General features: G+C 48.5%; 1 long non-coding RNA gene across 8 annotated transcripts; it reads left to right on the top strand.

Annotated features, from left to right (window-relative positions):
• Positions 1 to 297: 297 nt before the first annotated feature.
• Positions 298 to 5,166, top strand: LOC124669218. 8 transcript variants are annotated; one of them, XR_006992074.1, is made up of 4 exons: positions 298 to 1,321; positions 1,529 to 3,726; positions 4,486 to 4,635; positions 4,726 to 5,166. It is a non-coding gene; the product is annotated as an uncharacterized LOC124669218 (long non-coding RNA). The 8 variants fall into 8 exon arrangements; XR_006992069.1 differs by having other exon boundaries at positions 298 to 1,603; positions 2,174 to 3,726; XR_006992070.1 differs by having other exon boundaries at positions 298 to 2,384; positions 2,937 to 3,726.
• Positions 5,167 to 22,158: the final 16,992 nt, after the last annotated feature.

Raw genomic sequence — 22,158 nt, 5'->3', positions numbered from 1 at the left:
CGTGCCTAGAACCTCCTTTCCCCTCCGGTGACGGCGATGGCCTGGCGGTTGTATTTCTTCTGGTTAGTTTCCTCGTCCCCTTCCATCTCGTTTAAAATCCCCATGTCGATGCCTTCCTCGTCCGCTGCACTGATGGGAACGAGCTCACTGCAGATCCAAGAACCACCACCGGCACGAAGGGCTGGAGCCATCTCCAGCAGGAGCAGACATAGGGGAAGGGAAGGGAAGGGGGTGGGGAGGAAGGAGGGGCAGTCGCCGCGGTCGGAGTGGCCGCCGGCGAGATTGGGTGATGGGCGCCGCTGCCGGAGTGGCAGGCGGTGGCGGCGGTCCGTGGAGGACATCTCACCTCAGCCTCACTCTCGCTCTCTCCTCTCTTCAAAACAATTCTGGTCTGGATTTGCAAAGGGATGACTCTCTTGATGGTCTAATGAACATGTACCTCAAGCTCCGGCAGGAACTTGACAAATATTATGTAGTGGAAGAGAAACAAAACGTAATTTCGTCCTGCGCATAGGAAGACAACGATATGGAGTGATATGGTTCCTGAATTCCATCACTTTCAGTGAGAACATCAGCATAACTTCCTTCCCATTCTATTCCAATTTAGGATATTTCTGTATGCAATTGTAGCAGTGACTTAATTCTTTGTCTTGGTTTGATATCTACTGGTGTTTTATCGTACATATAGACTGTGTGTAGAGGGAGTTTACATGCATAAATTTGTTGAAATGATAGATACTGCAAACACCCAACAGCTCGTCCAACTTGTAGCAGTGATGACATGATGACAGACAATGCCATACACTGTTGAAACTATAAGTTCTTTGTAGTTCCGTGTGTAACAACATGCTCTCATGGATCATTATAGTAGAGTTCACAATGTAAATAAATTTACAGATGGAAAGGATGAACAGATTGGTCCTTACTTTCTAAGGCCGCATACAAATTCCGTTAGCATTATATATATTAGCAAACATGCTATTTTCAGCAACTTATCTGTATATGCAAATTCTGGTTGCATAAAGAAAATTCATTATTTCGATAAAGAAAATTCGCGAATCAAGGAGTATATGGGAATTTAAATACCACTTCAGTCACTGATTGTTTTCATTGTGTAATTGAGGTTATGGCTTGCCCTTGTGGTACTTCATTCATGAAATTTTGCGCAAGGTATAGGGAGAACCTGGTGCGGGAGAAGTGGATCCAGATCGAGACGGCCTAGATCATCCGCGAACGTCTCTGCTGGTGCTACCACGTTGAGGGCATCAGACAACCACCACCAGAAGCTGGGGCAAGGACCGCCGCCCTGCCGACCTGCATGGTACTATTCTCTTCCGAATACTCTAGGCTATACTATATAGTTTTATCTATCACTATTTCTACCGACCGTGGACCATCTGACCGGTCCATGAGGCTAGCATGATGGCGTTCATATATGGCAGTGGCCATGTTCATAGTACTCCATGTTATGGCAGCGTGTGGGATGTAGCCATTTGAGCATGCTTACATTGAACCTTGATCCCTCTAGCTGGCGGAGTTCATATCCCGATAGTGGTAACAAACAGAACATGCCCATGGTTTCACACTACATTGGTTTCCAATGGTATGTCTCTGCTGATCTCTTCATATCTCTGTTGAAAGTTTGAATTCCTCATCTCCTATAAAACAGAGCCTCAGAATTTATGAGGGGTATTCATAATCATGGGAATTTATGATTACGATTTTAGTGCTATTCAAAGTGTTCTATATGCCTGTGCAAAATAAGTGTTGGTGACTAAAGAAATTCTTTATAGATGCTATACCATACATGCTTGCCATGCTACGTCTACTTATGATATGAGCAAAGGTGTTAGGTTGTAATTACTATACACTAAAGTATTTTGTAAGATAGCCACATCGAGAAGAAGCAGACAATAGGTAACCTCTAAAAATTGTCGTCTCATGAAAATGGAAGACTGAACCGCTAAACTATTGATTCATTTACATAAGATACGGTTTTGAGAACACATATTACTATATTAGATTCATCAGAAGAAGTGCATCTACTGGCTACTTCTTGGATGTTGTGGGTAAAATGAAGTACTGCAGCTTAATTTTCAGTTATCTTCGGACATGTTACCATTTTGCTGACATACTTCCATAATTCAGGCTAATTATATTATCTTTTCACCAGAAGACAATTGGTTATTAGGTGAGCACGATGTACGTCAACACCTCCAAACGAGCAAACCAGAAGCGTCGCCAGCTCCTACACGAGGACCCAAGCCCATCCTAGGTTATATTATTCCATTTGGTTCAGTGTCCATTGTAGTCGGGCAGATAAATTAAATTGACTTGGGTGTGGTCAGTTATATAAGGTGAACAGCTGAGCAGGTCAATTGCAGGTGTGTACAGATTCCTTACTGTAGATGCCAAACTCCACTTTACTCTCATTGGTATGAATAATTCAATGATGTTTCAAAGTAATTTGATGTTCACCGAGTAGACATAATTGGTTAGCATGGTTTCTTTCTCTTTCACAGACTTGGACTAAATTAGTTCAAATACAACTCAGGTTCTCCAATCCTCTACAATTAGTTGAGCACCAACAAAATCGGAAAAGCCCACCCTTCAAACTAGCTACAGATTCCAATTAAGTTCTAACCACCCAAGTACTTCTATAATTTGTATCATGATCACAAACAAAGCGTCATTGACATGGGACCTTCCCTTTATTGTCAGGCTATAACTTGAATGTTATTAGAAGCTTTGGTGTATTGAATCATTTCAATATAGTTCAATGTGACCTATAGCATATCCTTATGAAGAGCTACAACATATGTGTAATCAAGGTTATCAATATTGAAAGCAGTTGCTTCTTAACAAACAACATAAGCCTGGGATCATTTTGGAACATCACGCTCGATTTGACAAATCTGAACCATGCCCCTGACCAGGTGGAACCTCCGGAAATCGTGTGCACCCAGGAGGGGCGAAGAGGCTTGGGGGAGGACGCCTTGACGCTGGCAAATAATAGTCGGGCATTCGTTTACTTTGGGATCCTAGAGTTTTATATGACTGAATCTGGGATCGAGTTCTTTGATTTGTTGGTGCAGATCAAGGAGTGTATTAGTGGGCTATCACTGCAGCAGTAAGGAGATGACGTAGCAAGAACACATAGTAGTGCTTACAAGTGAGGGGATTCCCATTGGTTTGCATGTTGCGGCATTTTTTAGATTTATTTAGGGCAAATTTCTGTTGTTTTATGGCCTGTTTGGAGGTTTATATTGCTACTTTGTCATGTAGACCCTTTTATTCACGATCCGAATCGACATGAAAAATAGAATTGAAGGTTTATGAGGACGTGTCTAACCTACAATCCCACATGGTTTCTTTGCACCATATACATTTTCCAACAGAACAATAGAAATTATCTACGGATCAGGGTGCATAGGAATAACTCATACACGCAATTCCTACAGATGGAGAGTCAAAAGACTGACATACTACTTTTGTCGAATGCATGCAGGAGCACTATAGCTGCCCCATTATATTAGAGGAGAAAGAAATACACTACAAGAATATAGAACCTGATCATTGTTACAGTTTTTCTTCTATTTGTTTCAAATTATATTTATTTTCTTGGGTGAACACAATATACTACTCATTGTACTTCTGCAGAATGCTTCTATTTGAAGTTTGATGCCCTCATGGTGCTATGATTGCAAGATATTTGAACAAAAAGAGGTGAGTTTTGAGTTTTTACCATGCAAGTTAATTATATGGCTTTGTTTATCAAATTACATTTCAATTAAACAAAGTTTTATCTTATTACTCTCGAGTGTAAGCTGTTCTACATACCTTGTTTGAAGATCTACCATGGCCATTACCACCTCATTAAATTCAAATATAGTTTATGCAGCCCCTGTTAAGATGTGTCTAAAAATAGGATCTCTAACTTCTTTATCGTCTACTCTTAACTACAATTGGATTTAGAATGGGCCATACGTCAAATTATCATGTTAGCCAGTTTACAGAGTGTCCAAGTCACAAGGTGAGAATGCAGTGTATTCATGGAGTATATTCTTCTCTCTGTAATTGAGATTCACTTCTGATTTTTAAATCAAAAATTGTGTTCTTATGCTTAGTAAGTATAACCACTCTATAAGCATGACTAATGTGATAATGATGACTTGTTACAAGATCCAAGCAGGATACATAACATGTTGTATAAAAAAGCTCTTAGTTAACTGCACTTATGATGTCCCATGCCAATACAAACAGGGGGTGTGACAGGATGACAACAAGTTTTAGTCCCACTTTTAATACACCAAGTTACTTTTAGCCCAGTCACTTCTCATTTGGCCCAAAACCAGCTTATGGAAACTTAAGAGAATGAAGGATGCTACATCATGTTTATGATAGAGGCATATAGTTATCTCTGCTGCATTCTTTATAAGCTGCTTCCTTGCTGCTTATATTGATGTATCTATCACTTCCAGGTAGGGCATCATATCAGGAAGACAAGCTGGAGTTGGATGAGAATTGATGGATGAGCTTGAATTTCTTGATGTTGCACTGTTTATGTGGAGCTGGAGAACATGACATATAATCTCTCCATGATGAATTTTTTCAGGGAGAGAACAAGTGTATGTAGTATGTACCACTCTGTTTGCACCTTCACCTATAAAATCTATTGATTATTCATGATGCATCAATTGGTTTTTATTTTGTTACATGAACAAGAAAAGGGGTGCTCCGCATGTTCAGTAGGAAGGCAGAGGACGGACCTGGGAAACCGGAGAGGGTGTAAGGAAGACAACGCGGTGATTGGTGGCGGCGGCCGGACTAAGGCATGGTGGTGGTGGTGCTTGAGGGTGGGTGGCTCCTCCGGAAGGAGATGGCGCCTTCTGATTATACCATAGAGGATGGGGTAACCCGCCAGGTCTGGGACATGTCAATTTCTGGTGTATCTGGTGGTTGAACATCAGTGGCATGGGACTCCACCTGGCCCCACCTTCTGTGTTAAAATGATGTCTCACAAGACTGATCTAATATGCTTTGGAAGATCTTATGTTTTTGTAAATGACCTGATGGCAAGTTGCTTTGCCTAATATAATGTAAGTTATTTGTGTTGGTCTCCACAAAATTGAGGGTTGCTTGGAGGGATATTTGTGCAAAAACTTATTTAAGAGTAACTTGTGTTTGGTTATTCCTTTTTTGTGTGTTAGTTCAATCCATAGTTAAGTACGATTGAAAGAAAAATAAAATTGTGAAGGAGAAGAAATACGACATGTATCATTTTACATCTAGATGCATTTTGAAGTGTGTACAATGTTGCATTATATCTAGATCCTTTCATACGTATATCAAGTTAGGAGTTTGTAATGAGTTGATGGGTCAACTGTTATGCTATGCTTAAAATAAGGAAATAGAGGAAACATAGTTTCCAGTTGTGAAGTTATTTTAAAATTTGTTAGATATTCACAATTGAAAGGCTGTACGTAGCAGCCGAGGCCTCCCTACTCCACCTCTTCTACCTATATCTCTCCTCTTTTGCCTCTGGTTAGCACTCATCATCGAAGGGGGCAGCCGAGATGTCTCGACATCGATGGCGTTGGACTCTAGCATGTGAACGAATGAACTATAGATGCGACGCAGCGAGGTTTAAATAACGAAAATCGCAAGCATAAAACTCAAGACAGGAAAAAATTGCGTACATAGATTCATCAAGTGCGGACGCCGCCATCAAATAGGGTAACAACGCTGGCGGGGAGTTAGAGGAATCACACGGTGGAGGGTGGCCGCAGGGGATGGTTGCCTTCGCTTCTGATTTGCCACGATGGTGGGCCCTCCTGCCTTCGATTTCCGACGTGGTTTAAGTTGATACATTACGTTTGTTGTCTAAAAGAAATAAATTTAAAAAAAATTGCTTTCAATAACCATCATAGTGAATCTCAAAATTTTAATATTTCACTATTTCTTAAATAATAGAAAATAAAAAAGGTAGCGTGCTAAAAGTTGCTTGTTTGTAACAAAAATAAATCGTGCAAAAAAATGGTCATATTGTCCAACAATTGTTCATGGACATTCAAAAAAAATTCATTATTTTACAAAAATATTCTATTTCCAAAATAGGTTCACCGATTCAAAAAAAATCATACATTTCAAGAAATTTGAATTATATATGTGCATTGAGAAATAAAACTTAAATACCCGTGGCAACGCACGGGCATTTGTACTAGTACTATTAAAATGGGATTTGGTGGTTGGTTTACCATTTTTATTTCCAATTCTACCCCTGCATCAATAGGGAATACTACAACGTTTGCCACCGCTAAGAAAATGGTTCAGTGTTCTCACCTAGAAATTAAGAAAAAGAACCAATAACGTCCATCCCTGAACTACCGGTTAATGCATGTGCATTTGTGATCAGTTTCCTTCAAGTGAACCATGGGTGTTAATTACTCAAAAATTTCAGTTCTAAAATTTCTTCTGTGTAACCGAGTGATTTTAGTGGTTGAGTCATCTAAAATTTAAGGGTGTATCTAGGGCTCAGTTAACTGAGAGTTAAGCTAACTCTCAGCTAACTAACATGACCCGTATTTTTTTTAACAATCAATACCACATATATTCATAGCAATAAATAATACATGGTAGAGATACATGAACTGACTTCAATGATAACAAAATAAAGTCTAAAAGATAGTAACAAATCTTCGAGGTCTTCAATTTCTTTCTTCTTCCAGAACACAATCTTGTACTCTTCTGAAGGCGGCCAAAGATAGCGAACCATAGACCTGTAGATATCGACGAAAGTTCTCCCATAATTTTTTGAGCCGCAATGCCAAGACTGTGTGCACGCACGCAACCATTAGAGCAGTCATACAACATCGGCAAGAGTACCAACACCAGTATATCAGGGAATAATAACCGACTAGCTTTGTCGTCGTCGATGGAGAGCCGAGAGTACGAATCACCATTGCCGAGGACGTAGCAGCCGGGACAAAAACTGCGAGGATAATCCTCCTCGCGGCAAACTTCTCAAACACAGACTCCAGCAGGTAGGTAGGTGAGAGCAGGAGCGTCTCCTCCCCCCCTCCGCCGCCGCCGTCCTTGGCGCCGGCGTCCCTCCCCTTCCCCTTCCCCCTTTTTCTCTTGGTGTCGAGCCGGTACGACATGTCTTCCTCGCCGTCCAGGCCGCCGGGCTTCTCTCAGTGGTGGCGCAGGGAGGCGAGCCTCGAATCGGTGTCCTCGGTTCGCCCTGTTGGACAGGATCATGTCTCCGGCATGGGGGTCTCCTCGGCCTCCGGTGGGAGCGGGGAGGTGGCGCAGCCTGTGCGGCCGGCATCGGCGGTCGGGGTCGCGCCGCAGGAGCCTGGCCGTGTCAGGGCCCAAGATCGCCTCCGCTGGGAGCAGCCGAGGCCGTCTTCGGGGGCTCTATGGCGGATTCGCATGGAGCGGAAGCGAGACGCGGTGACTGGGAAACGCAAAATGGTGTCCCCGGAGATGGAGGGTGTTTGCTTCAACTGCTACAGGGCCGGGCACATGAAGTGGGAGTGTGGCTTCCCCACGCTGTGCCTACGGTGTGGAGAAGAGGGCCATGCGGCCAAGGAGTGCGGGCAGCCGCGAAGTCCGGCGTCGGAGGATGAGTTGCGGCGGAGGGCGCTGGCAAAAAGGGCCCGCCTTTCGTCGCCTGGACGGGCACCGGAGGGGATGGGGATGCGTGGAGCTGCGGTTCCCCCTCCCCCGCCGCCCGCGACGCACATGGCGGCGAGGACGGTGTGGCCGTCGCTCGGTGCTGGAGGTGATCGCCGAAGCCCAGGTAGGCCGGCGGTTTCTCTGCAGGAGGAGGAGTTCGAGGCCCCGATCTGTGTCGTCCGGCGTACGGAAACCATGAACATCCTGGAGCAGAGGCTCCGGTTTGCGATGGTGGCGTACGTCGGCGGTGGCAGGCCGGCGGTCTCGTGTGCTGACGTGGTTCGGGCGCTGGCGGCGGCGGCTGGTGTACTTGAGGCAGAGGTCTCGGTGCACGGCTACGCGCCAGAGGATTTCTTGGTGGTGTTCGCCAAGGCAGAGGATAGGAACAAGGTGGCAGCGCTCCCCTACATCAACCATGGAGCGTTTACGCTGTTCTTTCGGCCATGGAACCGGCAAGCGCAGGCATCTCACGTTTCGATGCGCACCAAGGTGAATCTGGTGCTTGAAGGGGTGCCTCCTCACGCCTGGGATTGTGAGGTCGTCGAGGATCTGCTGGGTAAGTCTTGCGCCGTCGAGGAGGTCTCGCTGGAAACTCGCTCCAGGAGAGATCTATCGTCGTTCAGGCTCACTGCTTGGACCACGGACGTGGAGGAGATTCCGGTGGCCAGGACGCTAGTGGTGCCGGAGCCGGTGGTGGTGCCAGAGCGTACGCCATCACCGGCAAGAGAGTTCTCCGACGAGGTATCTATGGAGCCAGATTCTGCTCAGACGGTGCCCAAGCTGGAGGAGATCAAGGCACTGAAATACAAGGTGCTCATCCATGTCACGAGAGTTGAGGAGCCGGTTGGGCCGGAGGAGCTGTGGTTCGCCCCGAGACCCTCGGACAGCGGTCAGAGCGGTTTGCCGGAGGAGGACTACGGCGGCGACGGCGGCGGAGGTGTCCGGCTAGCCCGTAGCTTGCCATGGCAGCGTGGCGTGCCGGACAGGAGGAGTGGTGGTACGGGAGGGGCCCACGGTCTGCAAAGGAGTATGGGACAGCTGGCCAATCGTGAGCCACGTCCCTGGATGCTTCCGGCCATGCAGAGGCCAGGCCCGTTGGTGATTCAAACGAAAGGGTTGGTCGCCGCGGCAGAGGGGACAAGACCTGCAAAAGCTGGGGTCAATCCCGAGGGGTGCATACAGGAGGAGGTGCCAGCTGCGGTACAGTCCGATCCTGTCCCGCCTCTGGACGCGAGGACCGGTCCGAGCCAATCACAGGAGGGGATAATGGCGGGAGAATCTCCCATCACTGATCCCGGAGCTGATCGGGTGGGGTCGTCTGAGGACAAAGTGCGCTTTATGGCTTTAACGCTTCCAGAGGTGGACCCGGTGTCTGAGGAACAGACGGTTTCAGATCCAGATGAAGACAAGGTGGAGTATAGCCAAGTGGGACAGACAAGCTACTTTGAGGTTCCTCTCACATCTGTGGAGGTGGAACAGGAGGGGGCCCAGGCGAACGAGGGTGCAGGCAATCTCGCGAAGCTTCAAGGACAAGACAAGGAAGGCGAGGCGGGCGCTTCGGGCTAACGAGGATGAGGCGATGCCGGAGGAGCGGGCCGGGGTTGAGCCACGTAGCCAGGCCATGTACGGGTCTCCAGGGCAATTTGGAGGTAGACGCGTGTCCTCCGGGCGCCCCCGCCCTGCAGACCATGGTGCCGACGGTTCCTGGGAGTGCAGATACAGTGGGAAACGCTGGTGCCTACAACATGGATCAGATGGCAAGGATCAAGGCCTTCTGTGCCAGCGTCATCAAAACCCTGGCGCCGCCTTTGTTGCGAGAGGTGGAATCTTCAGCGAAACTGAGAGCTACCGCGGAGCCTTTCACGCCAAAAAGAGTGACTCGTCGTTCCAATCTTGGAGCGGAGACAGGCGGCACGGCTAAGGCGAAGAAGGCCTCAGCTGCAGAATCGGTCCTTCTGAAGGCCCTTGGGATCGTGCCGGCGGAGCTAGCGGCAGATGAGGAGGATGTCAAGCTCTTTCGACAGATGTTCGATTCTCCGATCAGAGAGCAACAACTGCGGGTGGTAGCTGCAATCTTTGGGAAGACGCTGCCGAGGAACCTGACGGATATGGAGAGGGTGCCGGGGCCGATCACAGCTCTGTGATTGTGCCTCGTTGGAGTGGAGTCTGTTTTTGTTGATGGATATTAACATAGAGTTGCTTAACTGGAACATTCGGGGTATGAATGATCCAGCTAAACGGAGTGCCATTAGGGAGTTTGTAGCTTCGCTTCGTGTGAATTTGGTGTGTTTCCAGGAAACGAGAATGGACGTCATCGACGCTTTTGATGTTTTGCAATGCCTTGGGCAGGCTTTTGACAGTTTTGAGTTTCTACCGCGATGGATACTAGAGGAGGGATCCCGTTGGCGTGGGATTCGTCGGTTCGGGAGGTGACGAACGTCAGCCCGGATACTTACGCGGTTACTCGGTCGGTGAAAACGCGAGCCAATGAGGTGTGGTGGCTAACTGTGGTCTACGGACCTCAATCCACGGAGGAAAAAATTGACTTTCTGGAGGAACTATCGGAGCGGAGGAATCTCAGCCATGGGCCCTGGATGATCATTGGTGATTTTAACATGATATTAAACGCTTCGGAGAAGAATAACACCAACTTGGATAGAGCGATGATGGCGAGATTTCGGCGCTTCGTCCATGAGCACGAACTGAAGGATCTATATCTGCACGGGCGCATGTTTACCTGGAGCAATGAGAGGGAGAATCCTACGATGTCTAGGATTGATAGAGCGCTGGTATCGGTTGACTGGGACCTGCTAAACCCTGATGCGATTCTTCAAGCTCTGTCATCATCGGTCTCAGATCATGCGCCGCTACACCTGGGCCTAAATGCGGCCATTCGGCCCAAGAGGAGGTTTAGGTTTGAATCTTGTTGGCTGAAATTGGATGGGTTTGATGACGCGGTGAGGGAGGCATGGAATTGTGACCCTGTGATTGCGGATCCTTTCAAACGCCTCGACGCGCTGTTTCGCAATACAGCAGCCTTTTTTGCAAACATGGGGCCAGAAGAAAATTGGGAATGTGAAGCTACAGATTGCTATCGCTCATACGGTTATTTTTAGGCTGGATGCAGCTCAGGACAGGAGGAGTCTATCTCCAGGGGAGGCGTGGCTGAGGAAAACTCTCAAACTCACAGTGCTAGGCTTAGCATCGCTGGAAAGGACAATTGCGAGACAGAGGTCTCGCATTAGGTGGTTGAAGGATGGAGATGCCAATACAAAGCTGTTCCATATGGTGGCGAATGGGCGTCGCACCAAGAATTACATTCCATCAGTCCGCGTGGAGGACGAAGTGATCACGGATCAGGATAGGATTGTGCATGAATTTACAAGGGCATACACGGGGTTACTGGGCACGATCCAGAACAGAGACCACGCGATTGACCTGGAGGCTTTGGGTTTGCCATCTCATGATCTACAGGAGCTGGATGACATTTTCACAGAGGAGGAGGTGTGGAATGTGATTAAAGAGTTACCCTCGGATAGAGCACCGGGGCCGGACGGGTTCACGGGTGCGTTTTATCAGAGGGCATGGCCGGTGATTAAGCAGGATATCATGGCGGCTTTGCTGAAGTTGGCAGTTGGGGACGGCAGGGGTTTCGATAAACTGAACCGTGCGCTTATTACCTTGATCCCTAAGAAGAAGGAGGCGGAGGTGATCGGCGACTACCGTCCGATCAGCTTGGTGCACAGTTTCTCTAAACTGTTTTCCAAGATAGTAGCGAATCGTCTAAGGAGAAGGTTGCCTGAACTAGTGAGCATGAATCAGTCAGCTTTTGTGAAGGGAAGGAGCTTGCACGACAAGTTCGTGTTGGTGAGGCAGGTGGCCAGGAGAATTAACCAAAGAAGGAAGACAGGGGTTCTGCTGAAATTGGACATTGCCAGGGCGTTCGATTCCGTGTCGTGGGGATTCCTGTTGGAGGTGCTCGCGGCATTTGGGCTTTGGAATTCTGTTCCGTAAGTGGATTGGGCTCTTACTCTACACTGGCTACCACCGGAATTACGGTCAATGGCATGCCGGGGGATCGCATCGGACATGTGCGGGGACCGCGTCAAGGAGATCCGACTTCGCCAATGCTCTATGTAATTGGTATGGAAGTGCTAACCCCGATGGTCGAGAAAGCGGTGGACGAACAGCCTGCTCACAAGCTTGGCAGGTATCTCGCCGCTACAAAGAGTGTCCATATACGCAGACGACGTGGTCCTGTTTGTCAAAGCGGAGGAGCGGGAATTGCTTGCAACACGTTATATCTTGGAGGTGTTCGGCAGAGGGACAGGATTGGAGATAAACTACAGGAAAACCACGGCTACTATCATCAGGGGCTCGGAGCAGGACAGGGAGCGAGTCAGGGACATCCTGCATTGCCAGCTAGCGGATTTTCCGATCAGATACTTAGGCTTGCAGCTGGCGTTGCGTCCGTTGACCAAGCAGGAGTGGCAGCCTTTGCTAGATTCAGTTCTGAACGTGACACCGGCGTGGCAGAGGGGCCTAATTCAGAGGGCTGGGAGACTGATACTGATAAAGTCGGTGATCACCGCAAGACCAACCCATCAGATGCTGGTTGCAGAGGCACCGGCCTGGCTACTTCAGGAGATCGCCAGTGGGTTGAGGGCCTTCTTTTGGGTTGGGAAGAAAAAGGTGAATGGTGGACAATGTCTGGTGGCTTGGGATAAGATCTGCAAGCCAACAAAGTTTGGGGGTTTGGGGGTGAAAAACCTGGAGTTACAAGGCCTGGCCTTAAGAGTTAGATGGGAATGGCTGAGGCGTACCGATCCTTTGCGACCTTGGCAAGGGTTACCAATGTGTTGACCGCCAAAACCCACCGTCGGGCAGCGACAGTCAGCACTAGTAGAGCCGGGAAGAGTCTAGAGCTGCGGCTGGCTGAGACCCCTCCGAGCGACGGCCCGCAATGCTCTTCTGGTCACACGCGGCGATGCGAAGTGCAAGGGCGTGCCACCTGACCTATACCTGGTCGGGAAGGTGATGGGGGATGCCTCGCTTAGTTCCTCGCATGGCATACACGTAAACGTTAAATACGAGCCTCGATCGGCTCTCGAGTTATCTCGTGAATCGGCTCAAAGAGCCGATCCACCCATGATCCGTGCGGGGTGCACGAATACTTGGTGATCCCGCTTGATCAAGATAAAGCTAATGATATCTACGACGATTTAGGGTTTTCACCGCATAATCGGATCATCCTACTCCGAGTTGGGCCTCGCGGCCACGCACGGTGCTCATAAGCCGATCCTAAACAAGGCCAAAGAACCAACAATGTAGTTGATCCACGGAACATCCTGTTTAGGACTTGCGAACGCCACCCTGCGTGCCACTCGGATCTTCCCCCCTTTGTAGGGCCTAACTATTGCGAGATATTAAACTAATCCTTGCGAGCAAGGAGCAATCGTAACGGATCGGATCTACTAAACGATGAACAAGCAGGGTGCCGCCCCCATGCCCGAGATAGGCATGAGGACGGCTAGATATGCAAGGGTTGCACTACGTAAGCATGTTTATACGAAGAACAATGCTAACCCTAACACATCTATGATAACTACGTTGCCCGCCCTCAAAGACGCTTCCGTACGGGCAACGCATGAACAACGTGGAGCTTGTGCTGCCTAGATCGCAAGATGCGATCTAGGCAGACATGTCGCTTACCTGATTGAAACCCTCGAGACGAAGGAGTTGGCGATGCGCCGAGATTGGTTTGTTTTGGGGTGAACGTTGTGTTGTTGTTTATTCCATAAACCCTAGGTACATATTTATAGTCCAGGGGACTTCCTAATGAGGGCGTGCACTAAACCGTGCACGAGTAAGATTCTATCTCTAAACTAAAACACGACCTAATATGTTACAGATACACGGGCAATTAAGCCCAACTTGGTAAAAAGGCCGATCCACATACTTCTTCTATATATATATTCCTTCACACCCATCTTCGATCGCGGCCCACCTCTGACTTGGTCAAATTCTGGTGATAACACATGCCCCCCTGGTTTTGGAAATAACATTTCCAAAATCATTATGCTTTCCCTTCGAAGGGTCATGTCGTGGCAGAGCGCGAACCGTTACAGCATCCGTCATCATTATGCCCTGTCTTCTCAGCTTCTCTAAAAATTCTGACAGCTTTAGCATCGATCCCTCGGAAGCTGTATTAGCATTAAACCTTCACCAGATTCCTCATTACTTAACCGTGCCGACTGGTTAGCTCTCTCTATCCTCTATTCCATCCCAGCTATCGGCACCAAAAAACCCTCTCCTCCTGTAGCAATGTCTTCCTCTTCATCTTCCTTCTCAAAACTCTTCCCCCAACCTTCGCCGAAGAAGAAGAACGAGGACAGCCTCCACCCCGCAGTGAATCCCTCCTCCTCTGACAAAGAGGAGAAAGAAGGAGAAGCAGCAAAGGCCAAGGCCTCCCCTTCTGTCCAGCTCCCACCGAAGAAGCGCCTCCGCATATGGGCGGACAGCGAGGACGAAGATGATGACGAAAAGGAAGAGGAGGAGGATGACTCCTCCTCCTCCATCGGGTATCCGCCGACCAAGCGCTTTCGCTCCTGGGCGGACAGCGAGGATGATGATGATGACGGGGAGGAAGAGGCTCCGGCCAAGGGCTGGGGCAGCAGCGACGAGGAGCTCCCTGGGAGCAGCGCCGACGACGTCGACGGCGGCGATGACGAGGACAGTGACGACTAGTAGTATAGGACTAGTAGTAGCAGTGCACTCGGCACCAGATCCCTCTTTTGAGAGCCATCGGCCCTTTCTTGTAAAGCTGCTCCTTGGAATTGATGAAATTGTTCTTTCCATTTATCTTTAAATCGCTCCAATTTCATTCCTCCCGTTTGTCATGCTAAGACCGATAGCAATGCGTCGGACTTCTTTCCTTTTCTTGCAGCAACAGCACAGTCCAAGCCCTGTACTAGACGACGGCTTTTCCTCCCCAGTTCCTCCCTGAGACGACCATAACGCAGCCGCAACCGAGGTGACCCTAATCGGCTCTTCAAAACAGGGCATCTTCCAGGCTTGTTGCCCCCCGAGTCTTACTCGAGGCGAAAATGTCAGAGAGAATGTGCCACAGCCGTTCCTCTTTCTTCCTCCGACAGCCGATAATCTTCCGTTTCAGCTGCACTAGCCCCACAGATTGGAAATCCTGGATTTGGTGAAGGCTTGATAATCATCGCACAATTCCACTAAAGTCGATGGCTGCGCATCGGCTGTCATATCCTTAAGTCGATGCCTGCTGCATCGGCTGTGCTCGAAAATCTTCGATTTTTTTTTTTTTACGGCCGACCTGTGCATCGGCCCCCCATATTCCAATACCCATCACCAGAAGATGAGATGCTTCCGTTGCATACCCTCGTATTTTCATATACCTGGGTGCCCCCCGAGCCGATTCTGTCAAGAGAATTGATGGTATCGGCTCTGGTGGATAACACGTTGAACCTAGGCAGAATGGTGGGTGAGGATAATTTTGGCCGATCGCTGGAATCGGCCTCCACGCTGCTTGCTCGTTGAAGGTTTTGTAAGTTCCCTTCATAAGTTTTTTGGGGCCGATCACAAGGATCAGCCTCTCCTGGTTTGCTCATTGGTTTGATCTTGCTACTTGGTCAGGCTGGATAAAACCAACCCGACTTCCGACTTGATGCGCTTGTCGTCGTCCACCTTGAGTGCTCCGTAGAGTCGTGGAGCGCTACGCTCTGTCGGCAAGACGAGTACCATGTTTGTGCCAGCCGATGTCTCATCATCGGCTTTCCTCTGTTTAAGGCGCCATTCCATTTTCTGTGGACGACCCTCTTCATCCAGGGTTCGCTGGACCTTTGCAGCCAGATCAGGCCGTGCCTTCCTTAGCGTATGCAGGTACAACCTCTCGGCTTCCTCTAGGCCGCGCAATCGCTGAACCCTGCGCTTTTGGGAACGGCTGAGTCCGTCAGGGCACCACCTTGGCCGGTGGCACCTATCTTCTTCCAATTCTACCTCGTCTTCTGAATCCTCAAGATCTGCCCAACGAGGTGACTCAGCGCGTTTGCTTTGTGGAGGGAGAGGCCCTAGGCGCTCGAACACGGACACGTTGGTTGCCCCCTTCTTTTTCTGATTGCATTCTGGGCAATTGCCGATTGTGGGCAATCGGCTCATTCCTCGAATCCCAGCAGTGTCTGAAGAAGGGGCAGTCCCAATGCCTGGCGTTGTCATCTTGCTCCCTTGATGCTTCCGTGGCACGGCGCACGTGCTCCTCCTCATCGCGATCCTGCCGACGATGTCTTCTGGCTTCTCTAGCCAATCGATCTCCTTCATCATCATAGTTGGACCGTCGGCGTTGGTCATATTGACTCACATATTTGTTGAGGAGGTGGTCAGAGAGAGGTCGTTGATATCTTATATTCTTCACTTCTCCCTCTGTGACGTAGCGCTTGCCATCATGATGGAGCCGATCGCGTGGAGCGGCCTCCTCTGGTATCCTTGCTATGAGAGCAGCTGCCCTCATCTCCATCTTTGCCAGAGTGGTTCCCAGGTCCTACCATGTTGATGCTGAACGTGGGACCTGGCTGGCAGCCCTCGGGGTGAATGGCTTCTACCATGTTAACGGCGGGGAAGGGCTGGGTGTCTACCTTCATGGCGTACTGGTTGAAAATCAAACGCCCCTTTTCTATCGCCGCTTGGATGTGTTGACGCCACACCCTGCAGTCGTTGGTGGCATGGGAAAGCGAATTGTGGAATTTACAAGACGGCTTTCCGTTTAGCTCTTGCGCCGTGGGGAACTTGAGACCTTCAGGAATCGTCAACTGTTTCTCCTTGAGCAGGAGGTCGAAGATCTGTTCAGTCTTGGTCACGTCAAAATCAAATCCCCTGGGCGGCCCTGGTGGCTTTACCCACTTGCAGGACACGGGGGTTCCTCCCCGAGTCCACTCAGCCACTGCCACTTCTTGGTCTCCCGCAGGCACTTCAATTTCCTCCGTATCGACCATGACTACTGCACGCTTGAACTTGTCTTGGTACAGGTCCGGGTGGCGCTGTTCATATGCTGATAGTTTCGAACCATGTGCGCCGAGCGAGGATAATCCGCTTGGGAGGCCATGTCCTTGAGCTGTGTTGCAAGGCCAGCTATCGCCAACTCGATCGCTTCCTTTTCAGTTATACGAACCGAATAACATCGGTTCCTAAGGTTCCTCGAAGCGCTGGATGTACTCCGTCACCGTTTCTCCGCGCTTCTGACGTAGTTGTGCTAGATCGGCAATGCTAGAATCGGAAGCTTCTGAATGATATTGCATATGGAACTGTTCTTCCAATTGCTTCCAAGACTGGATGGAGTTTGCTGGCAAAGAGGTATACCATCCAAAAGCCGATCCCGTGAGGGACTGTGAAAAGAGCCTCACGCGTAGCTGATCCGACACCGAAGCCGGTCCTAGTTGCGCCAAATATCGGCCGATGTGCTCGATGGAGCTGGAGCCATCTCGACCCACCGAATTTGGAGAAATCGGGAGCCGATATTTAGGTGGCAGCGGGATCATCTCGTACTCATCGGGGTACGGCTTGGAATAGCCGATTGCCCTCCTTTTCGGCATAATGCCGAACCGGTCTCTCGGTATGGTACTGATCTGATCCGCCGTGCTGGCTGCAGGAGATGCGCTCTGAAGATTCGCCGGGGTGGCGTACTTAGCCAGCCATGTTTGCTTTTCCAGCTCTGAGCCAACTGCAGGAGCTGGACTCGGGAGTTTCGTCGGGGTGGCGTACTTAGCTAGCCACGTCTGCTTCTCAAGCTCTGTCGCTGACGTTCCTCCTGTTTGCGCCGGAGTCCCTGACGTTGTGGCCTGGTTTGAGAGTGCCCAGTTGCCACAATCTGGCACATACGTGCACGCGTATCCTTGAGGGATCTCCTTAGGCGCCTCAACCAAGAACTGGTAGTCATTAGGGTCACCGCCAATCTTGTAGACGACGAATGCCGGTGTAGCCGGCACTTCAGCTGGTGCTGCCAACGCATATGGCAGCGGTGGACGGGACTGGAGTGGCAACTCTCCTTGGTGCGTCCCGAGAGCTGGTCCGGACGGCGAGTACTGGTGGCTCATGATCTCCTGGATCACGCGCAGAGCGAGACGCTCCAACACGTTGACCAAGTTTTCAGAGTGGCGGTGTAGCGAGTGAGCCACCAAGTAGTTAATCTCCCTGCCGCAGGGCCATGGTGCGTTCCTCCGACGGGGCAGAGAGATCTATCCCATCGAGTGCACCTTGTGGTGAGAATCCCTTCCATCTGATGCCATGGGTACGGGTTCTCTGAAAAGAGCCGATGAGGTCGGCTTCGAGGGTGGCCTTGATCTCGTCATGTTTCTTCTTGAGCTCAGCAGGCAGCTCCTCGTAGGTGACCGGCGTGCCGTCCGTTGCCATCTCAGATGCAGATGGCGATGTGGTTGATATGATGGTCCCACCGGGCGTGCCAGAATGTGTTGACCGCCAAAACCCACCGTCGGGCAGCGACAGTCAGCACTAGTAGAGCCGGGAAGAGTCTAGAGCTGCGGCTGGCTGAGACCCCTCCGAGCGACGGCCCGCAATGCTCTTCTGGTCACACGCGGCGATGCGAAGTGCAAGGGCGTGCCACCGACCTATACCTGGTCGGGAAGGTGATGGGGGATGCCTCGCTTAGTTCCTGCATGGCATACACGTAAACGTTAAATACGAGCCTCGATCGGCTCTCGGGTTATCCCGTGAATCGGCTCAAAGAGCCGATCCACCCATGATCCGTGCGGGGTGCACGAATACTTGGTGATCCCGCTTGATCAAGATAAAGCTAATGAGATCTACGACGATTTAGGGTTTTCACCGCATAATCGGATCATCCTACTCCAGGTTGGGCCTCGCGGCCACGCACGGTGCTCATAAGCCGATCCTAAACAAGGCCAAAGAACCAACAATGTAGTTGATCCACGGAACATCCTGTTTAGGACTTGCGAACGCCACCCTGCGTGCCACTGGATCTTCCCCCCCTTTGTAGGGCCTAACTATTGCAGATATTAAACTAATCCTTGCGAGCAAGGAGCAATCGTAACGGATCAGATCTACTAAACGATGAACAAGCGAGGTGCCGCCCCCATGCCCGAGATAGGCATGAGGACGGCTAGATATGCAAGGGTTGCACTACGTAAGCATGTTTATACGAAGAACAATGCTAACCCTAACACATCTATGATAACTACGTTGCCCGCCATCAAAGACGCTTCGAGTACGGGCAACGCATGAACAACATGGAGCTTGTGCTGCCTAGATCGCAAGATGCGATCTAGGCAGCATGTCGCTTACCGATTGAAACCCTCGAGACGAAGGAGTTGGCGATGCGCCGAGATTGGTTTGTTTTGGGGTGAACGTTGTGTTGTTGTTTATTCCATAAACCCTAGGTACATATTTATAGTCCAGGGGACTTCCTAATGAGGGCGTGCACTAAACCGTGCACGAGTAAGATTCTATCTCTAAACTAAAACACGACCTAATATGTTACAGATACACGGGCAATTAAGCCCAACTTGGTAAAAAGGCCGATCCACATACTTCTTCTATATATATATTCCTTCACACCCATCTTCGATCGCGGCCCACCTCTGACTTGGTCAAATTCTGGTGATAACACAATGGCCGGAGACAGGGAGGCCAGGGATCTTTTCAGTAGCCTTGCTGCAATTGAGATTGGAAGTGGCGCGAGGGTGATGTTCTGGTTGGACAGATGGATCTGGGGTCGCACGGTTGCTGAAATTGCTCCACTTTTGGTCACATTGGTTCCCACTAGAGTTCGTAACAGGAGAACGGTGGAGGAAGCATGTAGGAATAATGCATGGATTCTAGACTGTCAAGGTGTTTGGCCAGAGGGTGGAAGCGTGCAATGTGTCCGACTATGGGTTGCTATCAGGGGGATCAATTTGGATGAGACAAGGCCGGACAATTTTCTATGGAAAGGAGCGAAGTCGGGGAGGTATTCTGCCAGAGACACTTATAACCTGCTCTGCCTGGGACAGGTGAAGTTTGGCATGGCAGAGCCAATCTGGCGATCTCATGCGCCCCTCAAGTGTAAAATTTTCGCCTGGCTAGCTCTGAACTATAGGCTCTGGACGTCGGATAGGAGACAGCGACATGGACTTCAGACGTCGACAGATGCTTGCGCGGTTTGTCTGCAGGAGGAGGATCGGCTAGATCATATTCTAGTGCAGTGTAGCTACGCCAAACAGGTTTGGTTTGGGTGTCTAAGGAGGGCGAGATTGCGTTTGCTGGAACCACAGGGGGAGACTACATGGGAGCGTTGGTGGAGTAGTACCAGGGTACAAGTCGCCAAGAAGGACCGGAGGCGATTCGATACACTCACCATTCTGACAGCTTGGATGATATGGAAACAGAGGAACGCTCGAGTGTTTGGCAACAACAGAGACAGATGCAGTGAGGCACAGCTGATTGACCGCATCCACGATGATTTCAAGATATGGGAAAGGGTGAGGAGGAGAGGTGCAGGAGAGGAGAGGGAGGTGTTAGATAGAGAGTAGGCTTTTGTGTGTGTACCGTGGAGTGTGTGGGTGGTGGCTGAATAGGTTGCTCACAACCGATTTCAGCTCTTGTATATGACTCTCTATCTTCTATAAAAATATGGCACGCAATTTGCGTGCTCTCGAAAAAAAAATCCTCCTCGCGGCAACAACGACAAAAGATCCAAAATCGATCTGGCGAATCAAGATCCGAAGACCCATACCTAGAAAATTGTGACTGTTCAACACCACCATTGACGCCGGGAAGACGATCTCGTCGCCGAACGAAAGGCCGAAGATCACTTATTGCAGACGATGTCATCTCCATTGAGGGAAAACCAACAAGAAGACGGCTACCAAAATCCTAACATAATCTAATGAAAACAATGCTTTTATTTAAAACTCCACGCATAGATCGGGTTCCCCACTCCTCCCGACGCCGGCGAAGCCGACCGGAGGAGGGGGAACCAATCTATGAAGGAGGATAAATTGGAGGCGGCGGCTGAGAGAGGAGAGACGGGAAAACCCTGTTTGTTCCGTATCCCAGCGCCTGAACCTTGATCACAACATGACCCGTATTCAATCTACATCGATCGCCGGTCCTATGCTCATTGCTTCGCTCGCGGCCGGACGCGTACCTTGCGCGTATGTGCCGTACGCTACCAGGCCGGCCCATATTAAACAAGCTATGATTTCTTCACTTTTTTTTTCGCTCAGGGACGGTTAGCTAGCTCGTATTTTGTTGCCCGTTCTTCTTCCCAGCAAATGTGTTTCTTCTGTGTACTGTGAAAATTCGAGAAATAAAAAAGTATTCACAAATATTAAGTTATTTGAGAATTATGAAAGTGTTCATTAATACTGTTTTTTGAATTTTTTTTAAGAATTTAAAAATATTTGCCGAATAAAAAACGTTCAAGAATATTAAAACTTGTTCGCGGATTCGAAAAATGGTCACGGATTTGAAAAAATATATTTTAAAAAATTGTTCATGGATTTGAAAAAATGTTTACATTTAAAAATATATAGATTAAAAAAGTGTTCCGCATGAAATGATTAAGAAATACGAATTTAGAAATTGACATCTTGAAAATTTGGTACTTGGGTTTATTGGAAATCCGTGTTACTGAACCGGATTTAGAGACTTTGACAATTTTTCGTAGCAGTGACAAATGACAATAATAAAGAAATATTTCATGAGGTTCAATATAAATATTCACGTGGTTCAAATAAATGTTCATGAAGATAAAATTAAGTGGTCATCAGTTCAAGGTAATTTCACAATGATTGGAAGCAGCACTCTTGCGGTTCAAGATAATTGTTCACGACATTCAAAATAAATGTTAATACGGCTCAAGAAAATTGTTCCCGAGGATCAAAATATATGTTCATCGAGTTTAAGATAATTGTTCAAAACAGTCGAAATAAATGTTTATCGATACAAAATAATTATAGCGCGATGATATAATGTCAACGTTCATGTAGTTCCAGATAATTGTTCATGGTGTTTAAACTAAATATTCTTACATTTCAAGATAATTGTTTGCGAGGATCAAAATATATGTTCATCATGTCCAAAATAAGTTTATGAATGATCGGAATAAATATTAATCCTCTTCAAGAGGACCAAAAAAATATCGATACTGCCCAAATTAATTGTCCATGTGGCACAATACAAAAACTTTCTTTTTTTTTGCGGGTAATACAAAAACTTTCATGTGTTATGTAAAACATATATAATCGTTGGAAAGTAAAATAAAAATGTAATTACAAAATATTATTTAAAATAGTAAGATAAATTATTATATAAAAAAGAAATAGTTAGAGAAGGAAAAAATTAGATAACTAAAATAAAGTAGAACGTATTGGATGTAAATAAGCCCAGATGGAGTAGCACGTACGTCCACACATCACCCCGGCCCATTGTACCTTTTCTAGA

This window comes from Lolium rigidum, chromosome 7 (genome assembly GCF_022539505.1).
Source record: "Lolium rigidum isolate FL_2022 chromosome 7, APGP_CSIRO_Lrig_0.1, whole genome shotgun sequence".
Lineage (NCBI taxonomy): Eukaryota > Viridiplantae > Streptophyta > Magnoliopsida > Poales > Poaceae > Lolium > Lolium rigidum.
The sequence above is the reverse complement of the archived record's forward strand: the minus strand, read 5'-3'. Positions and strand labels throughout refer to the sequence as shown.